We start from the raw sequence: 20,839 nt of genomic DNA on the forward strand, positions 1-20,839 counted from the left end.
TAAGCAAAGCTGATCTCAAACCGCCCCTAGATTGCATTGTTCTAGGGGTTGGTCTGTATAAAATCTATTGCCCATTTTGAAAAATCACTTAACTATTAATGTATCAAGAATCTATCATTAATAGCGCAAAGAAAACAAACATTTTTGAAAAAGAAGTATAAAATAAAGAAAAGAAAAATTGTATACTCGCTCTACATGTTCACACTTACTCCAACGACGAGTAAAAAGTGTTTTATAAAGAATATGTGAGATATACTGTAGACTAAGGCTCTGGCACTTACAACCACACCCTCCAAGTGGAAAGGTCTGGTTACCTTATTGATGTATCCCCTTAAAGCAAAAGATGGAATGGAATGGGAAATGAATACATCGGAACAAGAGGAGTCAATCCTCGTAGATGGGATGATTAAGAAAGAGTTTTTAATGCTCCAGCTTCGTTCACATCACTTGTTACTTCAAAGGCTGTGTTTGTTGGTTTAGGATTAGGAATAGCTTGACTTGGGAACACACCTTTTTGGGTTTTATCTTGGGCTAACAAGTTCAAAGATTGTTGCATGGATGCTAGGATTTGGGTTTGTTGTTGCATGACAGATAACATTATTTTGGTGGGCTTATTTTTTGGACACTAGTTGATGGTGTAATGGGGACTAGATCTCTTTGATTGTTGACAGATGGGTTTTGATATTTCTGGTTAAACTGGGATAGAACCAATGCTCTGTTCTGATTGTTATAGGCACCTTGTCATTGTCCTTGTCTAAAGGTATTTTTGGGTTTGTTGAAACCTAGTGGTGTTTGGTTTTGAGGAATGTTGTTGCATGCGAAGTTTGGATGTTGTCTCCATGGTGCATTGGGTACATTGAAAGCACATACTTCTTTTGGTTAAAATGATGATAGGTTTGTGATTAATAGATAGGTGGCATGTATATGATTTAAGCTTAGACAGAAATTGCATGGTAAGGTATTTAAGTTCATGACAGGATGAGGGTTTTGGTCTTTTTGTTTGGTTGTGAGGGCATCTATCTTTCTTGTGAGGGTTTCTATTAGGGTTTTGATTTCTAGATTTGATTTCACCTCAAAAATACCACTAGCCTTAGATGTACTGTGTTTGGTTGTTCTGGAATTGTTTATGTCTCCCTAATGGGTACTCTTTTCAGCTTGGTTTTCAAGAAATAGTAAAGTTTTGGTTGCACCTCTATCCAAGAAATTACCATTACTCATGATGTCGAGGGTTACTTTGTGTTATGGGAGAAGGCCTATGAAGAAATATTGGACAAGAGTGGATTTTTCTAGTTTATGGCGAGGACATGAATGGAGTAGGTTAGAGAATCTATCCCATGCTTCGAAAAATGTCTCACTCGAACTCTGTCTGAAGAACTATATCTTGCTTCTTATCTCTTCTGTTTTCTTTAGCGGAAAGTACTTCTTCATGAAGGAGAACACAACCTTTTCCCATGTATCAAAAGAGTCGGCCTTCTATGAGAGAAGCCAAGCGTGACTCTTGCCAGTGATCAACTCCTAAATGTGCGTTTTATTACCCGTATACTGATGCATTACAGTCCCTCTTACGTTTACCGAAAAGACAACTCATAACTTTTACTGCCTTTTTCAGGTTAAGGAGTATTTCAGACCACATACTATAAAAGCTGCATCTTAACACCAAAATGAGCCTTAATCACGCTTATTATGAAGACCAGTAGTTGCTATAGAAAAGTGTTGAAAAAGTCAAAGTCAATGGGTCAAAGTCAACAGTCAAATGACTCAAATCAGAATACCAAAAATGGAGGCCTTTATTTCAAATTATGAAGACTTATCCCTAAACTTATCTTGGTCAAGAAGGCACCCAAAAAGTAAAGACAAAAGCAAAAATGAAAGGGGTGAGGTGTCTAGTTTAGAATGGATTAGGGCAAATCTGTAAATGACAAAAGTAGGGGTATATTATCAAAAAGCAAATGAGAGAGAACTCATCCATTGTATTAGGATCCAAACCATTTGGTTTGTTTATTTTCTTGTTTTGTTTTTTCAATTTATGTTTTTAATTTATTGTTATTTCATTTCCTTTATTTCAATCAACTTGTTATTTCATTTCCTTTATTTTCAATCAACTTGTTATTTGTTCTTTGTTTCAATCGTCATTTTGTTCTTGTTTGCTTGTTTCATTTCAATGTTTTAATCAATCTTCCTTTCATGTTTTCAAGTCATTTTAATCAACAATCAAAGCTTTGAAGTTCATTAGCTTAGAACCATTCTAATATTCAAGAGTCCACCTTTCTTCTTCTATCTCCCTCACTCAAACTCTAAACAATTTAGGATGAACCTTAACTTCTAAACTCTTTTGAAGTATACTTCCACCAATACTAAAGCTTCAAATGGCGTCACCGTCATGGATTGAAGGAGTGAGAGTGATTGGTTGAGAATCTAAGAAGGGAGCATCATTCTCACCTCTCCATTTCTATTTTTTTTTAAATTTTTTGTCATTTTTTTTTATTGTTTCTTTGTACTGAGATACTTTTTTGCAAATCAGGTTGCGGGACAACAATGGTGGAGAGGAGCTGATCTAACAGGTTAAAGACAACTGCCGTCCACCGGTGCCGGTCGGCGATTGCGCGGGCAGCGCGAGCGTGAGCGCTGGTTCACCTCCACAGAAGTGCGTGAGATTTTTTCAAGGTCCAATTCATTTGTGACACACAGTTATACTCCAAGCCTGGATTTTGTAATAGAGTAGGAGAAAATAGTGGAACTTGTTTGTAATAGCTAGTGATAAAAAGAAAAACAAAAAAAAACAATGAAAACTTGGTTTTTAATTGATTTATTATGATGAACTTGAGTTAAACTTGGTTTAAGTTTAATACTTACCAATGGATTAGAGTTTTAATTGCCTTAGAAAGTTTAAGTGTGTGAGACAAGTTGTGGACCATAACTCACACACTTTGAATTAACTTGGTAATAAACACTCTAAGTCCAATTGACTCTAGTTAATCTAGGCGATTAATCTAAAATTAGTTAATTAGATTAGTATAATCTTAGTTTAGTTTATGTTTGACCCCTTGAAGGCAAAGTTGTATAAATTGTTAAAAACCCAACTTGTGGGCTTTTTAAGTGGGCCTTTATTTGTAACTTAAAACAGGGTAAAGCTCGAAAGGTTGGGCCTGATTTTCAAATCAAGCGCCAACCGACGTCGTCTTCTCCTCAAGCAGAGTGTAAGCACGGCTTGAGAGGTAATTTTCAAACCTCCTCGAAGCCCAAGTAAGATGATACTTGTGTGTTCAAGCATGCTTACGTGATTGTTTAAAATTTACTTTCCGCACTGCAACTTACATTCGTGCATAAGGCTGAACCCGAGCCATAACAACCATTGGGAAGTAATTACCCAATGTAGGTAGATTGGACGTTGCTTGATTCTTGAAAGCCCTATACCAAAAAAAAACTAATTAAAATCAATTAACTAGAGCCCAAGTAGTCACGCTCGTCCAGAAAAGGACAAAAATATAGCCACGAGGATTTAAAGTAATCAACTACTAGATTTTGGTGGACCAACTACCTTCCTCACTCCCCTCCCCTCCCCCAGATTCATCGTGAGTGAGATTCTTGGTAGCACACCACTTGGTGAAGTGACTGCCTACTCTTCTGAGATGTATAGTAGAGCCATCCTAGTTACGCGCCCAACTGTTCCACTGAACAGGGTATAGTAAAATATAGGCCAAAAGCAACGTTTTCAAAACTCTATACTTGCAAAAATGAATTTCGATTGTTTGAGCATACATTGCACCGTTTGCGCATATTAGGATAGTTTGGGGGGTCTTGCTAATAGTGTATGATACTGCATTCAGGCACTTCTAGTATTAGCAAGAATAAAACTTACTCACATAGAAGAGTTCATCGACCTAGACAATCTCCTGTTTGTAGTCATCCATCTCTTAAGATGGCTGACGAAGTAGTGCAAGCTGAAGAGCCTCTCTCCAACTTCTACACACTGTTGCAAGATGGACCTCCATCTTGTATACGACTCACACCGCTTATGAGCTATTTTAGGATTCCACTAAACGTGTTCAATCTTCTACCCATCTTCCACGGGTTAGAACACGACTTACCGTACGAGCATCAACGCCGGATACATGAAGTATGTAATACCTTTCATCATCCGGGCGTCACCGACGATCAGGTTAAGCTACGAGTGTTTCCTTTCACTCTAGCTGGCAAGAGTCACGATTGGCTTCTCTCACAGAAGGCCGACTATTTCGATACATGGGAAAAGGTTGTGTTCTCCTTCATGAAGAAGTACTTTCCACCGAAGAAAACATAAAAGATAAGAAGCAAGATATAGTTCTTTAGACAGAGTCCGAGTGAGATATTTTTCGAAGCATGGGATAGATTCTCTGACCTACTCCATTCATGTCCTCACCATAAACTAGAAAAATCCAATCTTGTCCAATGTTTCTTCATAGGCCTTCTCCCATAACACAAAGTAACCCTCGACATCATGAGTAATGGTAATTTTTTGGATAGAGGTGCAACCGAAGCTTTAACATTTATTGAAAACAAAGCTGAAAAGAGTACCTATTGGGGCGGCATAAACAATTCCAGAACAACCAAACATTGTACATCTAAGGCTAGTGGTATTTTTGAGGTGAAATCAGATCTAGAAATCAAAACCCTAATAGAAACCCTCACAAGAAAGATAGATGCCCTCATAACCAAACAAAAAGACCAAACCCCTCATCCTGTCATGAATGTAAATACCTTACCATGCAATTTCTGTCTAAGCTTAAATCATATAGATGCCACCTGTCCCTTGAGCACAAACATATCATCACTTCAGCCAGAAGAAGTATGTGCTTTTAATGTACCCAATGCACCATGGAGACAACATCCAAACTTCGCATGGACCAACATTCCACAAATCCAAACACCACCAAGTTTCAAGCAACCAACAAATACCTTCAGACAAGGACAAGGACAATGTACCTATACCAATCAGAACAGAGCATTGGTTCCATCCCAGTTTAACCAAAACTATCAATAACCAAAGAGACCTAGTTCCACACCATCAACTAGTGTTCAAACAGATAAGCCTACTGAAATTGTGTTATCTGTCATGCAACAGCAAACCCAAATTCTAGTATCCATGCAACAATCTCTAAACTTGTTAGCCCAAGATAAAACCCAGAAAGGTGTGTTCCTAGGTCAAGCTATTCCTAATCCTAAACCAACAAACACAGGCTTTTAAACAAAAAGTGACGTGAACGAAGCTGGAACGCTAAAAACTCTTTCTTAATCATCCCATCTATGAGGATTAAATCCTTAATTCCGATGTATTCCATTCCCATTCCATTCCATCTTTTGCTTTAAAGGGATACATCAATAATGTAACCGGACCTCTCCACTTGGAGTGTGTGGTTGTAAGTGCTGGAGCCTTAGTCCATATTATATCTCGCATATTCTTTGTAAAACACTTTTTACTCGTAATTGGAGTAAGTGTGAACCTGTGGAGCGAGTATACACTTTTTCTTTTCTTTATTTTACACTTCTTTTTAAAAAATGTTTTATTTCTTTGTGCTATTAATAATAGATTCTCGATACATCAATAGTTAAGTGATTGTCTTTTTCAAAACGGGCAATAGATTTTACACAGACCAGCCCCTAGAACTACGCAATCTAGGGGCAATTTGAGATCATCTTTGCTTAGTCAGGGTCGCCTATATCACCGAGCTATTCACCCGGGTCAAGACATTCCATATCTTGCACAGTAAATCCCACAACTCGCGTAGCTGAAGCTCTGTTTGTCTAGATTGGGTTGGCCACAAAACCGACACGAAAGTTGCCTAAGAATATCTGTTACGATTTGTTTTAAAGTAGTAACACCTAGAATCATTGCTTTTGAGTATGAGTTTCTTAAAACATCTCTCCATAGTTTTCAAAACAGAAGATATAAAAAATGAAAGTTATACATCCGGAGTAACCAAAATAATACCGGGTTAATGTATAATTTTATCTTCTTGGCAAAACCTCTATATGGATAAGATATTTTTGAATGATAAAACAAACCCAAAAAAAAAAAAAAAAAGAAAGACGAGGCGTCTTCAAACGAGAATTAAACAAATATAGTAACCCAAAGTGATACTATTCTCTATTTAATTCTATCTTTTTTCCCCCACCTCTCTATTTTGTCTCGAGAATTTGATGTTAAAAGACTCAAAAATTTCCTTTCTTAAAAATCTTGCCCCTCTCGTTTAAATCTTTTCCCCTTCTAATCTCTCTCGTTTCTGAAAACCTTTTCAAAAATGTTTTCTGTAGCAAACAAAAACCCTCCACCTAGGAAGACTAGATGGATCAATTTCAATGATTGTGTGCAAGCACTTCCTAGAGAACTATAGCTTAAGATATGGATACATATACCGAAAATCATTCCTGGTTTAGGTAAGAGTTCATATGCACGTAAAAGACGAGTTAAGAGAGAAAGCTGGTGCTTGAATTATCAAACATCAACTTGCCCCAATCTTCAACCATAACAATTTAGTTTTTACGGTTTTTATGTGCCAGCCACCTGCTCATCAAGCACATCTGAGGAAAGTAATCTAGCCATCTGGTTAGGATTGACTCGAGTTTTCAAAAACTTCCAAGTCTTGCGGATCTGACTTTAAACGACCCACATTTTTAAAATTTATGTCAACTTATTCAAAACCCAAAAAAATTAATTAAAATTTTCTTTCTGTTATCTGTATATATATTCCTACAGTTCTTGTATAGTTCTTTCCATCATATGTTTCTCATCTACCGATGGATGTAAGTGTCTATACCGTTACATTACATTTTCGATAATGATTGCTTTGGTACATCATAGGTCAAGATCGAACGAGTAACGAAGCTTGGATCGGCTCTAGAAGTTGGCAAGGCACTCTGAGGACAAGATCGGAATTTCCTAATTTCATTTGGGTTTGGGCCAAAATTTTAATTTCTTAAAAAAGGCATGTGCCATCAAACCTTTAACCCCATGCGATCGCCCATTCATTTCTTCTACATCCCAAACTTTCCCAACCCTAGCCGCCCCACTTAACTCGCGCTCACGACCTCACCCCAACACACCACCATTCAATTTTTTCACAGCCTTCACAAAATTTAACCCCCATTCCAACTCAAAACCCCAATTTTTCAAATCCCTACTCTAAATAGCTCGAATTCTCAAAATCATGCGGGAGTAAAATTTTCAAGACCTCTTCTATTCCGATCTGTTTGAAGTGCACTTCAGGGCTGATATCAGAAGAAGAGGATGGGAACCCTTGGTTTTGTTGGAAGATGTTGTATATTCACCCTCTCTCACTCTTTCATTTTATAATTACATGATTAGGGGGGAGGATGACCGCATTACGGTTGTTAAGGATAGCCGCTTGCTGGAGCTTACCAAGGAGGTGGTGAGTGGTGTTCTAGGGCTTCCTCCGAAAGTCTATGTTCAGATGAAATAGCCCCCAGGCGGAAAGACCGTCGATGTGATGATGATAGAGACGCTTCTCGAGGGGTTAAAACCCCAAGTCTCACTGCACTTATTAGAGTTCGCTACAAAGGAACCAACTAGTAGTATCTCAGTGGACAACATACAACCTGCTAGGCTCGGCCAAGCTTTCAAATATAGGTAAGGCGATGCTTCATATTTTATGGATTCTTCAAGAGCAGAAGAATAGCTTATGTATCGTCTCCTTTATCTTTGAGCAACTCTGCAAACCGAAGAAGACGTCTGCCCTCTACTAGTGTTGGTCACCAAGATCATGCAGCACTGGGGGTTCCAAGCACCAGATGCCCTAGTGGAGGTCAAGGACGCTACCACAGGTCCTATCTATGCCTACTATATCCAAAAGTCATGGCTTCCACCTGAAGCCAGAGCCGCTGAGCAAGCACGCCCAACTGAGAAGGTGGATTACTTCACTGAAGATGCCACTCGACAGTTCACTCAGCCCATGGACGGAATTCACTTCATCCGTGGAGGCCAGAGGATTCTGCACTCATATCTCCACCAACTCAGAGAAACTCAGGGTAACATCATAGCGGAACAACAGAATATCAGAGCGGAATAGCATACCCTTAGAGAGGAGTAGCGATCCTTCCAAATAGAGCAAAATGACGCGTTTTCAACCAAAGTGTCACTAGAACAAAGGCAGAGAGCATCGAGACGCGCTCCCGTGTAGTGATAAACTTGCCAAGCCTCGATGTCAGCAAGGAGAAGGATCTTCTAGACGTCGAGATGAGTCACACATGGATTCTGACTAGGATTCCTAGTGTCAGTATAGTTGGATCTATTTATTTTTATGTTTCTTTTTCACGTGTATGACGTAGTATAAGTTTTACTTTATGTTTAATATGATCTACTTGTTTTATTTTGTTTTTCTTATGGAATTTGGTTTTGTAGAAGGTAAAACAGATACATCATTCCAAAATTTTCTATTTTTTCTTTCATGCATTTTATAGTAGATATCCCTAGTATAATAAACCATGTATTTCTTGTTCTATATCAAACAACCCACGCCCCAAACTTATTTGGGGGTGACGTATTTTCATCATGAATAACAGATAATATGTGTATCGCCGTTTTTGCTCATGTTCTATGGTAATATTTTCCTTTATATCTTCATACTTTGAGAACAAACATAGTTCTATCATAGAGTTGGTATAGTAACATTTTGCAAAAACTAGGCATTTTCTATATAGTATATATAATAGTATATTTCTTCCTTTCTAATTTTTTTTTGAAAAATACCAAAAATATTTTTCTGTTTAGTATTTAAAAGTCTTGTTTCCTTTTTCTATGATGAATAAAAAGTTTAGAAGTCTCATTATAGTAATAGAGTAAGGACTTGTTCTTCGTACTTAGACTAATATACGTGCAATAGTTTTTGCATCTTTTCATGAATGACATGCATCAGCATTTGTGTGTATATATAGCAGTGTGTTTCCGAAGCCAAGGTTAGAACAATTAAGTTCCATATTCTGTGAGAATCTAGCCAAAAGTCTCATCCGAATGATTATTGAGTGATAACACAAAGGATGTCCGGATAGAAAGACCACACGTCCACTTGCTTGATCACCACGCCACATCTTATGAGGGAATTTAGGCCCTTTTTGGATCGATATAGCCAAATAAATGTTAAAAACCCAAAAAAATAGTTTTTCTCTAGTTACCCCTCTTGAGCTTTCACCCTTTCTAAAAGCCTTTTTATTCTTCACCAAAAATTCCTAACCCATTGTAACACACAATAAAAAGCTTACCCAACTGATGAGTTGAGAACTGGATGGATATCAGAAAAAGAGAAGAGAAGACCTTGTACAAAAACAGAATAATTATTTGCTTCAAAAAGAAAAGGAAAGAAAGAGAAGAACCGAAAGACCCATCCAAAAACCAAAACTCCAAAAATCCAAAAGAGTCAAAACAATCGAAACTCCCAAAAGTTCAAAATAAAAAAGAGATGATATCAAAAATAAAAAGAATCAAAAGCAAAGTTAGAATTACCAAAAGTCAAAATCATATGGAGTCACAAAGCCAAAGGGCTAAAAGAATGTATCACAATTTGGAAGCAGAAGAACAAAACAAGGTTCTTCTCTAGTTACAAGTATCATGAAGACCTAGTTTCTCATCTTATTAGATTTTAGTTTTCCCTTCCTTTTTCTTTCTAAACCATCACCCTAACCCCGTAACTCCTAATAAAAGACCTCTAGCTCGATTACGAATAAGATGGTGTGATAGTAAGTGGTAAGCATGATCAATCGACCCCGGTTTCTTTGGATGTTATTTAAGTATGTGAGGAATATAAGTGCCTACTGCACTTAAGAGAACGAACCTTGAGTGAATCTATCAGAGAGTTGTGATTGCAACACACCCCTATGTGAACCCAACTTAAGGAAGCCCTCCAAAAGCCTCAGAAACAACTCTGCTTTTGCATTTTATTGTTTATGTTTTGTACAATTATCTTTAGATGCTTAAATTACTGTACATATGTTATTCTGAGTTCAAAGGAGCTTGTCCTTATTCACCGCTAATGAGATGTATGAACTTCTGAAAATAAATAAGGAAACAAGACCCTTTGTACTAAATTGAAGAAGTTTGTGAGTACCTTCACTAGAAAACTCTCATGAGGATTAAAGCTCATCTACTAGGGAAGTCCTAGTGGTTTAAGGCCTTGTTGCATATGGTCAATACAATCGCACTCTACGAAACGAGATTAGTATGACTGATAATAAATTACTCATTTGTGATCTTAGTTTTTTCTCTCATTCTTCCTCGAGGACAAGCAAAATGCTATTTAGGGGTAGTAATCAGCTCCCAAATGTGCATTTTATTACCCGTATATTGATGCATTACAATCCCTCTTAAGCTTAACAAAAATACAACTCATAGTTTTTACTTCCTTTTTCAGGTTAAGAAGTATTTCAGGCCACTTATCATAAAAGCTGCATCTTAATACCAAAAAGAGCCTTAATCACGCTTATTATGAAGACCAATAGTTGCTATGGAAAAGTGCTGAAAAAGTCAAAGTCAACGGGTCAATGTCAACGGTCAAAGTCAATAGCCAAAGGACTCAAATCAGAAGACCAAATATGGAGGCCCTTATTTCAAATTATGAAGACTTATCCCTAAAACTATCTTGGTCAAGAAGGCACCCATAAAGCAAAAGAAATAACAAAAGTGAAAGTGGTAAGGTGTCTAGTTTAGAATGGATGAGGGTACATCTGTAAATGGCAAAAGTAGTTGTATATAATAAAAAAATAAATGAGAGAGAACTCATCTATTGTCTTAGAATCCAAACTATTTGGTTTGTTTATTTTCTTGTTTTGTTTTTTCTATTTATGTTTTCAATTTCTTTATATTTCATTGCCTTTATTTCAATCAACTTGTTATTTCATTTCCTTTATTTTCAATCAACTTGTTATTTGTTGTTTGTTTTAATCTTCATCTTGTTCTTGTTTGCTTGTTTCATTTCAATGTTTTAATAAATCTTCCTTTCATGTTTTCAAGTCATTTTAATCAACAATCAAAGTTTTCAAGTTCATTAGCTTAGAACCATTCTAATATTCAAGAGTCTACATTTCTTCTTCTATCTCCCTTACTCAAACTCTAAACAATTTATGATGAACCTCAACTTCTAAACTCTTTTGAAGTATACTTCCACCAATACTAAAGCTTTAGTTAGCTAGAGTGAAAGGAAACACTTGTAGCTTAAACTGATCGTCGGTGATGCCTGGATGTTGAAATGTATTACATACTTCATGTATCCGATGTAGATGCTCGTACGGTAGCTCGTGTTCTAACCCGTGGAAGATGGGTAGAAGATTGAACACGTTCGGTGGAATCCTAAAATCACTTGTAAGTGGTGTGAGTCATATACAAGATGGAGGCCCATCTTGCAACGATGTGTAGATGTTGGAGAGAGGCTCTTCTGCTTGCACTACTTCGTCAGCCATCTTATGAGATGGAGGACTAGAAACAGGAGATTGTCTATGTCGACGAACTCTCCTATGTGAGTAAGTTTTATTCTTGCTAATACTAGAAGTGCCTTAACGCAGTATCATACACTTTTAGCAAGACCCCAAAAATTTCCTAATATGCGCAAACAGTGCAATGTATGCTCAAGCAATCGAAATTCATTTTTGCAAGTATGGAGTTTTGAAAACTTTGCTTTTGGTCTATATTTTACTATGCCCTATTCAGAGGAATAGTTGGGCGTGAGACTAGGATGGCTCTACTACACGTCTCAGAAGAGTAGGCAATTACTTCACCAAGTGGTGTACTACCAAGAATCTCACTCACGATGAATCTGGGGGAGGAGAGTGAGGAAGGTAGTTAGTCCACCGAAATCTGGCAACTGATTACTCTAAATCCTCATGGCTATATTTTTGTCCTTTTCTGGAGGAGCGTGACTACATTAGGCTCTAGTTGATTGATTTTAATTAATTTTTTTTGTTCTAGGGCTTTCAAGAATCAAACAACGTCTAATTTACCTACATTGGGTAATGACTTCCCAATGGTTGTTATGGCTTAGGTTTATCCTTATACGTGAATGTAAATTGCAGTGTGGAAAGTAAATTTCAAACAATCACATAAGCATGCTTGAACACACAAGTATCCTCTTGCTTGGGCTTCAAGGAGGTTTAGAATTTATCTCTCAAGCTGTGCTTACACGCTGCTTGAGGAGAACATGATGTCGGTTGGCGTTTGATCTGAGAATCAGGCCCAACCTTTCAAGCTTTACCCTGTTTTAAGTTATAATAAAGGCCCACTTAAAAAGCATACAAGTTGGGTTTTGACAATTTATATAACTTTGCCTTCAAGGGCTCAAACTTAAAACTAAACTAAGATTATACTAATCTAATTAACTAGTTTTAGATTAATCACCTAGATTAACTAGAGTCAAATGGACTTAGAGTGTTGATTACCAAGTTGATCCATAGTGTGTGAGCTATGATCCACAACTTGCCTCACACATTTGAACTTCCCAAGGCAATTAAAACTCTAATCCCTTGGTAAGTATAAAACTTAAACCAAGTTTAACTCATGTTCATCATAAGAAATCAATCAAAAACCATATTTTTTTTTTCATTTTTTTTTTATCACTAACTATTACAAACAAGTTCCACTATTTTCTCCTACTCTATTACAAAATCCGAGCTCGGAGTACAAGTACACACTTCCAAACAACCGATACTGGAAAAAATCAGGTACTGATATGCTGATGTGGTTGGGAGGTTTCCTGAGTCCGGTGCCGACAACGTTCGTCGGTTTTTTTCTGTCTTCAACTCCTATCCAGGTTGTTTGTTCCGTAGCCTGATTTGCAAGAAAGTGGATCATTACTGTAAAACAATAAAATAAAATGACAAAAATGGAAAAAAAAAAATAGAAATGGAGAGATGAGAATGGTGCTCCCTTCTTAGATTCTCAACCAATCACTCTCACTCCTTCAATCTATGATGGCGGCGCCATTTGAAGCTTTAATATTGTTGTGAGTATGCTTCAAAAGAGTTTAGATTAAGAGTTGAGGCTCATCCTAAATTGTTTAGAGTTTGAGCGAGGGAGAAATGAAGAAGAAAGGTTAACTCTTGTAGGATTAGAATGGTTCTAAGCTAATGAAAACATGAAAGCTTTGATTGTTGTATTGAAATGAATTGAAAATATGAAGGGGAAGATTGATTAAAACATTGAAATGACACAAACAAACAAGATTGAAGATTAAAACAAAGAACAAGTAAACAAGATTGAAGATTAAAACAAAGAACAAATAAACAAGATTGATTGAAATAAAATAAAACAATAAGAAAATAAAAACATGAATTGAAAAACAAGACAAGAAATTAAACAAACCAAATGGTTTGGATCCTAAGACAATGGATGGGTTATCTCTCCCTTGCTTTTAGCTTATATACCCCTACTTTTGCCTTTTACAGATTTGCCCTTCTCCATTACAAATTAGACACCTCACGCTTTTACTTTTGCTTTTTTGGTTTCTTCATGACCAAGGTAGGTTTAAGGAGAAAAGTCTTTATAATTTGAGATAAGGGCCTCCATCTTTGGTCTTCTGATTTGAGGACTTTGACTGTTGACTTTGACAGGTTGATTTTGACTTTTTCAGAACTTTTCTATAGTAGCTACTGGTCTTCATAATAAGCGTGATTAAGGCTCCTTTTGGTGCTAAGACACAGCTTTTATGATAAGCGGTCTGAAATACTCCTTAACCTGAAAAAGGCAGTAACAGCTATGAGTTGTCTTTTTGTTAAACGTAAGAGGGACTGTAATGCAGTAATATTCGGGCAATAAAATGCACATTTGGGAGCTAATCACTCTTGAGGTAAATATTGTTATTTAGAATGGGGTTTTGAGTTTTCAAAGATTCAACTTTTTAGCTTATTTAGATTAGGGTTTTGAGTTTTGTTGTTTTCATGGGGTTTATTTAGAATGGGCTTAATCACGTACTACATGCAAGCATCTAATGGTGACACTACTAGCTTTAACATGCAATACTTCAGTTATTTTAAGTACTAAGAAAATACAAATGTATATGAGAACACAACAATAATGCCAAAGATAGTATATGAAGACATATTTGTTTATCTATCTTGATGACCACTAGAATTGACCAAAATGAATTGCTCTTATGCATCGCCTTCTCCTCTACTGTATACATATGAAACCACAAGTGCCTTTATAGAATGATGGTGGTGGAAATGCTTGAAAAACAAGATGGTATCCAACACTATGAATAAATCAGCGAAAATATCATGTTCCTTGATTAGAGATGTAGTGCTTATAATTACTCCTATTTCTTAATTAAAGGAGGCCGTTTTATTTTTCAATTTAGTGGTATTATACAGTTCAAACTGATGGTCTTTTTAGGGGAATTTCTGAGTATCCCCTGATCTTCCTTTGTGCTTTGTGATTCAGAGCCTCTTTCTCAACAGAGAAGGGATGAGATGATTTTGAGTTCAGGGTTGAACCGCTTGGCGGCTGCTTACGTATCTCTTTGTTTATTTAGAAGAATCAAAACCCATTTTGCGTAGTTCCTAAGAGTGAATTCCTATGGTTTATATAGGAAGAGCTTTGAGAGTCCTAGGGTTAGGGTTAACCTCCCCGTTTATGAGTTCTCTTCCATCTTTGGACTCTGGTTTCCTATTAGGAATCCTCTCCTTATGGAAGTCTGAATCTAGATCATATCTTATTAGAGGTAGGTTTCCTTGTTGATCATAATATCCTATCGTATATCGGAAGATTATATCTAAAAGGTAACTCTTGAAGATATGTCATTACGATTCTTTCTTTATCATCAAAGATCGCCCTCTTCAGTTTCCTTATGTTTAGGAACTATCTATATCAGTTCCTAACGGCTTGGAGAATTGTTATGCTTAGAGGCGATTACTCATGTGCCTGGCACATGCTTACTAAAAACTCGTGATAAACACGAGATCACTTATTCATAGAACTAATCTGATGGCTCTCGTCTCATTCTGGACATTTATAGTCCTGGGTCATTTCCCCTCCCACGTGTCATTTAGTTAGTGATGGGAAATCCCCCTACAGATGCCCCTTCTCGTGCCATCTAGCACGTGGGCGCTTGAAGCGACACTGCTTTTGGGCACGAGAATCTTTTTCTTAAATAGTTGTCGGAATTGCTTATGGGCTCAACTAATTAATGCTTATGAAAAGACGGATCGAACAGACCGCGCATTTCCTGAAAAAGGTAATGATGGCAGTTCTATCCCAAAAAGACACAATGCTTGGGCTAATCGTAACCGTCCATCTTATCTATATATAAAAAATATGGTGAGAGAACCCTCATTATCTCTTTGACTACCTTTTTCCTGTATACTGAACCCTTTGATCTCTCGTTAGGGTTTAACCAAAACTTCAAACTTTCTTTCTTTTCCGATCATGAATCCCAACTGGTCACTTATAAACTTCGGGGATCTTTCTTCCCTAGAACTGATCCGAGAGAATTTTCACATCCCTGCCGATATTTGTCTTGAGTGGGGGAGATTGTCTGATGAGTTGGCCTACAAGGAAGTAGCGCTCATCACAATCGGGCAACTTAGGGCCAGACTCACCCTTCCCCTCCACCCAATGTTAAGAGAGTGTCTAATCCACTTCAATCTCGCTCTAGGTTAAGCAGCACCCCTGTTCTATAGAACTGTCATGTATTCTGCCATACTGGTAAAGAAACATGGATTCGTTATGAATCGTTGGGTGTTTGGGTATTTTTACGAGGTCCACCGTATTTGGGACCAATCTTACTACTACCTCATGGCTAGAGACAAGAATTCTCCTATTGTCTTTTTCGAGGGGAAGCAGAGTGACAAGGGTTGGGCTGATCACCACCTTCGAGTGTTGGGTAATGCGTGAGACATTCGTCCTCTAGATGCTGATGGCGAGCTAGTAGGGATTCCTGTTCCCAGAAAACACACTCATGCTCCAACCAGTAAGTCTATTTTCTCATGAATTTTACAATCATCATAAGAGTTTTTTGACTGAGTTCTTTTACTATTCTTCCTTAGATGACTTTTCCCCCTGGAATCAATTAACTGCAACTGATCCTGCTATGGTGGACATCATCAAGAAGATCCCCAAGGATCAGAGGATGCCCTGGGTGATAGTTTCTGACCCCACCTGTCTCTTTGAATATTTCAACATGTCTGCTGAAAAACTGGTGGCAATTGCCCCCGGTTTTTCCCCTTTTGGGATAAATACTGTAAATTCTGGCCGCATAGTACTTCTTCCTCCTGTGGATAAGGATGTTGGTCTTCTTCCTTCTCCAGTTCAGGATGAATCCTCTTTGAGTACTAGAAGGAGAGGAAGCCGCAAAGAGAAGAGTTCTGTGGCAACCTCCAGTGATGTTGCGACATCGGGTTCAGTTTAGGAGCCTGATATCAGTGATGATTGTGTGATCACTGGCGGGAGGGGCCCTAAACTGCCTCATGAACTTCTAGCTACTAGCAATTTCAAGAGGGAAGTACGTGCGTCCAATCGTTTAAACTTGAAGAGAGTTGATCCTGCTCATGCTTCTGATGTTGCCTCACCAGATAAGAGAATGAAATTTCACCCTCTATCTGTAAATGAAGAAACACTTTTCAAGTTTCCTGTGACTATTTCCCATTATGGTAAGTTTTTTGAGAAAGTAGTTGTACCCCTTCTAGTTCCAGACCCTCCCATAGGTTTTGAATAGGCTGGTGACTTTATACCTTTGATTATTGATCCTTCCCTCCCCGATGACTGAAAGTGGAAGGGCGTTGCTGAGACAACTGCTGTAACTGTTGGTCTCCCCCATCCTCGATTTGGAGATAGGAGGGGGGTGAGTAATGACATTCCCTTCTCACCACAATCTCCAGATTCTCCTGAAAGGGAGATGATCGTGGAGATGAGGCGTTGCGGCCGAACTGATAAGCTTCTTATCACCAACAAATACTCGGTTAATAATGTTGATATCGAGCTTGGAGTTCTGGAAGCCGCGCAACTTTCTGTTGATAAAGCTGAAGCCAACATGGCTGGTAGTTTGGATCTGTCATTTATCTTACCAAGGTAAGATTTCCTTCTCTGTACAATGTATTGTTTCCCTCATTATGTTACTTACACATCCTGTATTCTTTTTCAGTTAGTGAATAACTTCTTGGCTATGAAAGAACCAATCTTTGAGATCTCAACCAGTACCACTACCGACGACATGGCCACTGGTGAGCTGAACTGGGCAAGAGAGGCTACTGAGAAAAGAGGTGAGGAACTGCAAACCCAAGTAGACAAACTTTTGGCCAGGGAAAAGAAGTTAGATGCTGGTTTTAGGAACATGAGAGAGACCATTGCCAACCTCCGAAACTCTCTAGACAAAGCCCAAAGGGGAGCTACCGAAGCTGCTTCTTGGAAAGTGAAAATCTTGGAACTGCGTTCTCAATTCACCACTCTACAAGCAAAACATGACCAAGTCCAGGGGGAGCTTCACCATAGGAACACTGAAATGAGAAACCTTGGCTAAGCTATTACTTATGCAAATGAAGTCATGACAGGCTATGAGAGGGCTCTCAAGGAAAATCGTCTATGTTCTAAAAAGAAGGATGATGATCTCTTGGCAGAGACCTCTGAGTTCTATTCCAAGGTGGTCCAGGAGATAAAGAAGAAGTCAGCTAAGAATGCTATTCATTTTGCACTGAGAGTACTTGATGTTTTTGAAGATTCCTTCAATGCATCCAGACAAGTTAAGTTCGAGGAGGCAATTGAGGCTACTGGGTATGTTTCTCAGGTGGATGATCAGGGGCGGGTGACCAACCCTTTCATCTTGTTTCCTGACCTGAATACCAGTATCTCAGTGATTCAGAATGAACTTATGCCCGATGTTTCCTCATCCTCTGAAGAAGATACCGTTGATGACATGCCTCCCGTTCAGCTTTATTTTTTGCTTGTGCCCATTTCAGGTGAGTGTTCTGTTCAGCCTTCAACCGTCCTAGCCAGTCCAACCACACAGTTAGGTCTAGAAGTTCTTGATGTTGGTGCAGCAACAAGTACTGATGTTAAACCGAAGTTTGATTCTACCCCTGCTCAACAGGCTAAGTAAAGACTTAGCTATTCAGTTCATAATTCAGAAAACATTTATTTTGAAACAATTTTTCTATGGGTCTGTAATATTGAGTTATGTTGCTCACATACTATTTACTTACTGAGCTCTGTAGCTCTTCTAGTTTATGCATGCATTTAAAACATTAGATGTTATATAGCATATAATGACATGAGCTACTATGCATATTCTACCCCTGATGCCCCCAAAGTTCATTTGGAACAACCATAGGTGACCCTAATAGGTTAAATAGGTTAAAATGAGGCATAACCAGAATCTGATCAGGATATCATAGGGGCCATCCAAGGTTAACCGTAACTGAAAGTTAGATCGTAATATAGAAATAGTGTCACAGAGGAGCCATGTGAATATGCGAAGGTACCTAGGTGCCTTGAGCACAACACTGTGTTTAATAATGATAGGTCATGTCTATTTAAAAAATTGATAGGTTATCACCATAACAACAGTGGGGGAATCTTCCTTAGCACAATCATGCCAATTTTCCAGGCCAATGATTGCGTGTTAGGATCTGGATCCAACCCAGATCTTCCCAGCAACCCCTATTTGTGATGTTATGAGAGCGCAAGGAACTGGCATACAGTTTGAGATCTCAAGAATACTATCTCCAATTCTAAGTCAAACTGGCATACAATTTACGGAACAATTAGCGTGGTTAGATTCCCTAAAGGCTTAACCCATCGAGGATAATCTTAGTATGAAAGAATTGGCATATAGTTCAAGTTGTATGGGGATGAGAAAGGAACTAGCATACAGTTCAGCTTCCTTAAACTCAGTATCACTAGGTCCAAAGCAAATTGGCATACAATATTCTTGAACAGATAGTGAGAAGATAATTCCCTAAATGCTTAGTCTATTGTGGATAATAAATAAAGAGTTGGCGCATGGAATGAATTTGATTGCAAGGTGAGGAACTTTATTGGTAACCGGAGAGAATAAACAATGCATAAAGAAGTATGAAATAATAATTTACTGATAGTACTTGCGAAGGTGCTCTACGTTCCATGGTTTAACAAGAACATCCCTTTCAAAAGTACGTAAATAGTAAAAACTAGTTCGGCTAACCTTGTCGATGATGTATGGTCCTTCCTAGTTGGGCCCAAGCTTGCCGTTATGCTTTGGGATCTCACGCAGAACCAGATTGCTAGTTTTGAAAGCTTGAATTCAGACCCTCTTGTCATATGATCATTTCAGAATCTGTTGGTTGGCGGCCAAGCGCAATGCTGCGTCTTCTCGCTTTTCATCCAGGAGATCCATTTCTCTGCATAACAATTCATTATTGTCCAGGGTGTGCACAACGACCGATTTCGGAGTAGGAGTTATCAGTTCGGGAGGTATGACAGCTTCAGTTTTGTAGGCCAGTGAAAATAGGGACTCACCAGTCAATCGTCTGGGTGTAGTTCGGTATGCCCATAGGACCTTAGGTAGTTTCTTGACACATAAATCCTTTGCAACATCTAATTTGCGCTTCATGTTATCCAAAATAATCCTATTGGAGGTCTCAGCCTGGCCATTACCTTGTGGATACCTTGGAGTTGAGAAAAGATGGGTGATGAGTAACTCGTCACAGAGTTCATCGACCAGTCCGCCAGCGAACTGTTGCCCATTATTTGAGATGATAACTTTGGGTATGTGATAAACATAAAATTGTTAGTTTTACCTATGAAATAAAGCGATTAAACTTACAAACATAAGTAAAACTAAAACTATTTACGTGTCTATATTTATCAAAGTTTCTACTATCAATTCTATCGAAATAGAGTGGAGTAACAAATTCGTTCCACTCCTAGTGCTCTAGCATGGAATGTTTTCTAATCTAATTAATCGGTCTTAAGTCTAATGAGAGTTTTACGAGGGGGAATTATACTATGATGCAATATGAAATTGATTATTTGAATTTAAACTACGAATGCTATGGAAATATGATTATTTTTGAATCTAGATAAAGGATTAGAGGGGAATTTAATCCACCTCGAATCCAACTTGATAACCTAGCATAGGTTCTTGTATCTCGATTCTTACGTTCTTACGGCAAGAATTTCGAGTTCTAATCCCTAGTGTTCATGGCATTTCTACCAAATACTAACTAGCATGTGAGGTCGTCCACCCATTCTCATGACGAATCACGACCTTCTAGAGTGGAATAGATTCTACAATGCTTCTACACTATACCACTAAGTTTTCATCAAAGCTTCATCAACCCCTCTAATGGAGGTTTTAGCCTCGAATCATCAACCCATCATTTCCCATTGAATTATAACTACACATCATATCAAAATTCTAACTTTACTAATCTAAATTAAACAATAATTGAAATCTAATTAATTAACTAAGAATGAAATAAGAACAAGAATTTAAACTAGATCTATAAATGCAAATGACAAAAATCGAAATTGAATAATAATAACTATTTTATTTATCTAATTAAATGACGAACAATCATTCAAGGAATTAAATAAAAATAAGATATGAAACTAATTAAATTGAACTAATTAAATCTAAGGAAAACTAGATCTAGAATTAATTAATGGAGGCTACTAATCTAATCTTTAATCTAGGTCTAACTATCTACCATTAACAAAGAGCTAAGCTTTTGTTTTTATACTTTCAGATCCAAAAATCGTGCATGGGCTTGGAGCCATGTTTTGGGCCAGAGAATCAGGCCCAAAACCCAATTCTTTCAGTCCAAAAAGGCCTCTTTAGCTGCAGTTGGCTTCAACAGACTTTTCGTCTACTTTTGCTCCTCTGATTGGGTAAAG

General features: G+C 37.8%; 1 non-coding gene across 1 annotated transcript; it reads right to left on the reverse strand.

Moving 5' to 3' along the window:
- Positions 1 to 4,300: 4,300 nt before the first annotated feature.
- On the reverse strand, positions 4,301 to 4,407 carry LOC147482308 (small nucleolar RNA R71). The gene has a single exon (XR_015207092.1). It is a non-coding gene; the product is annotated as a small nucleolar RNA R71 (small nucleolar RNA).
- Between the last annotated feature and the right edge of the window lie 16,432 nt (positions 4,408 to 20,839).

This window comes from Coptis chinensis, chromosome 8 (assembly GCF_015680905.1).
Source record: "Coptis chinensis isolate HL-2020 chromosome 8, ASM1568090v1, whole genome shotgun sequence".
NCBI lineage: Eukaryota > Viridiplantae > Streptophyta > Magnoliopsida > Ranunculales > Ranunculaceae > Coptis > Coptis chinensis.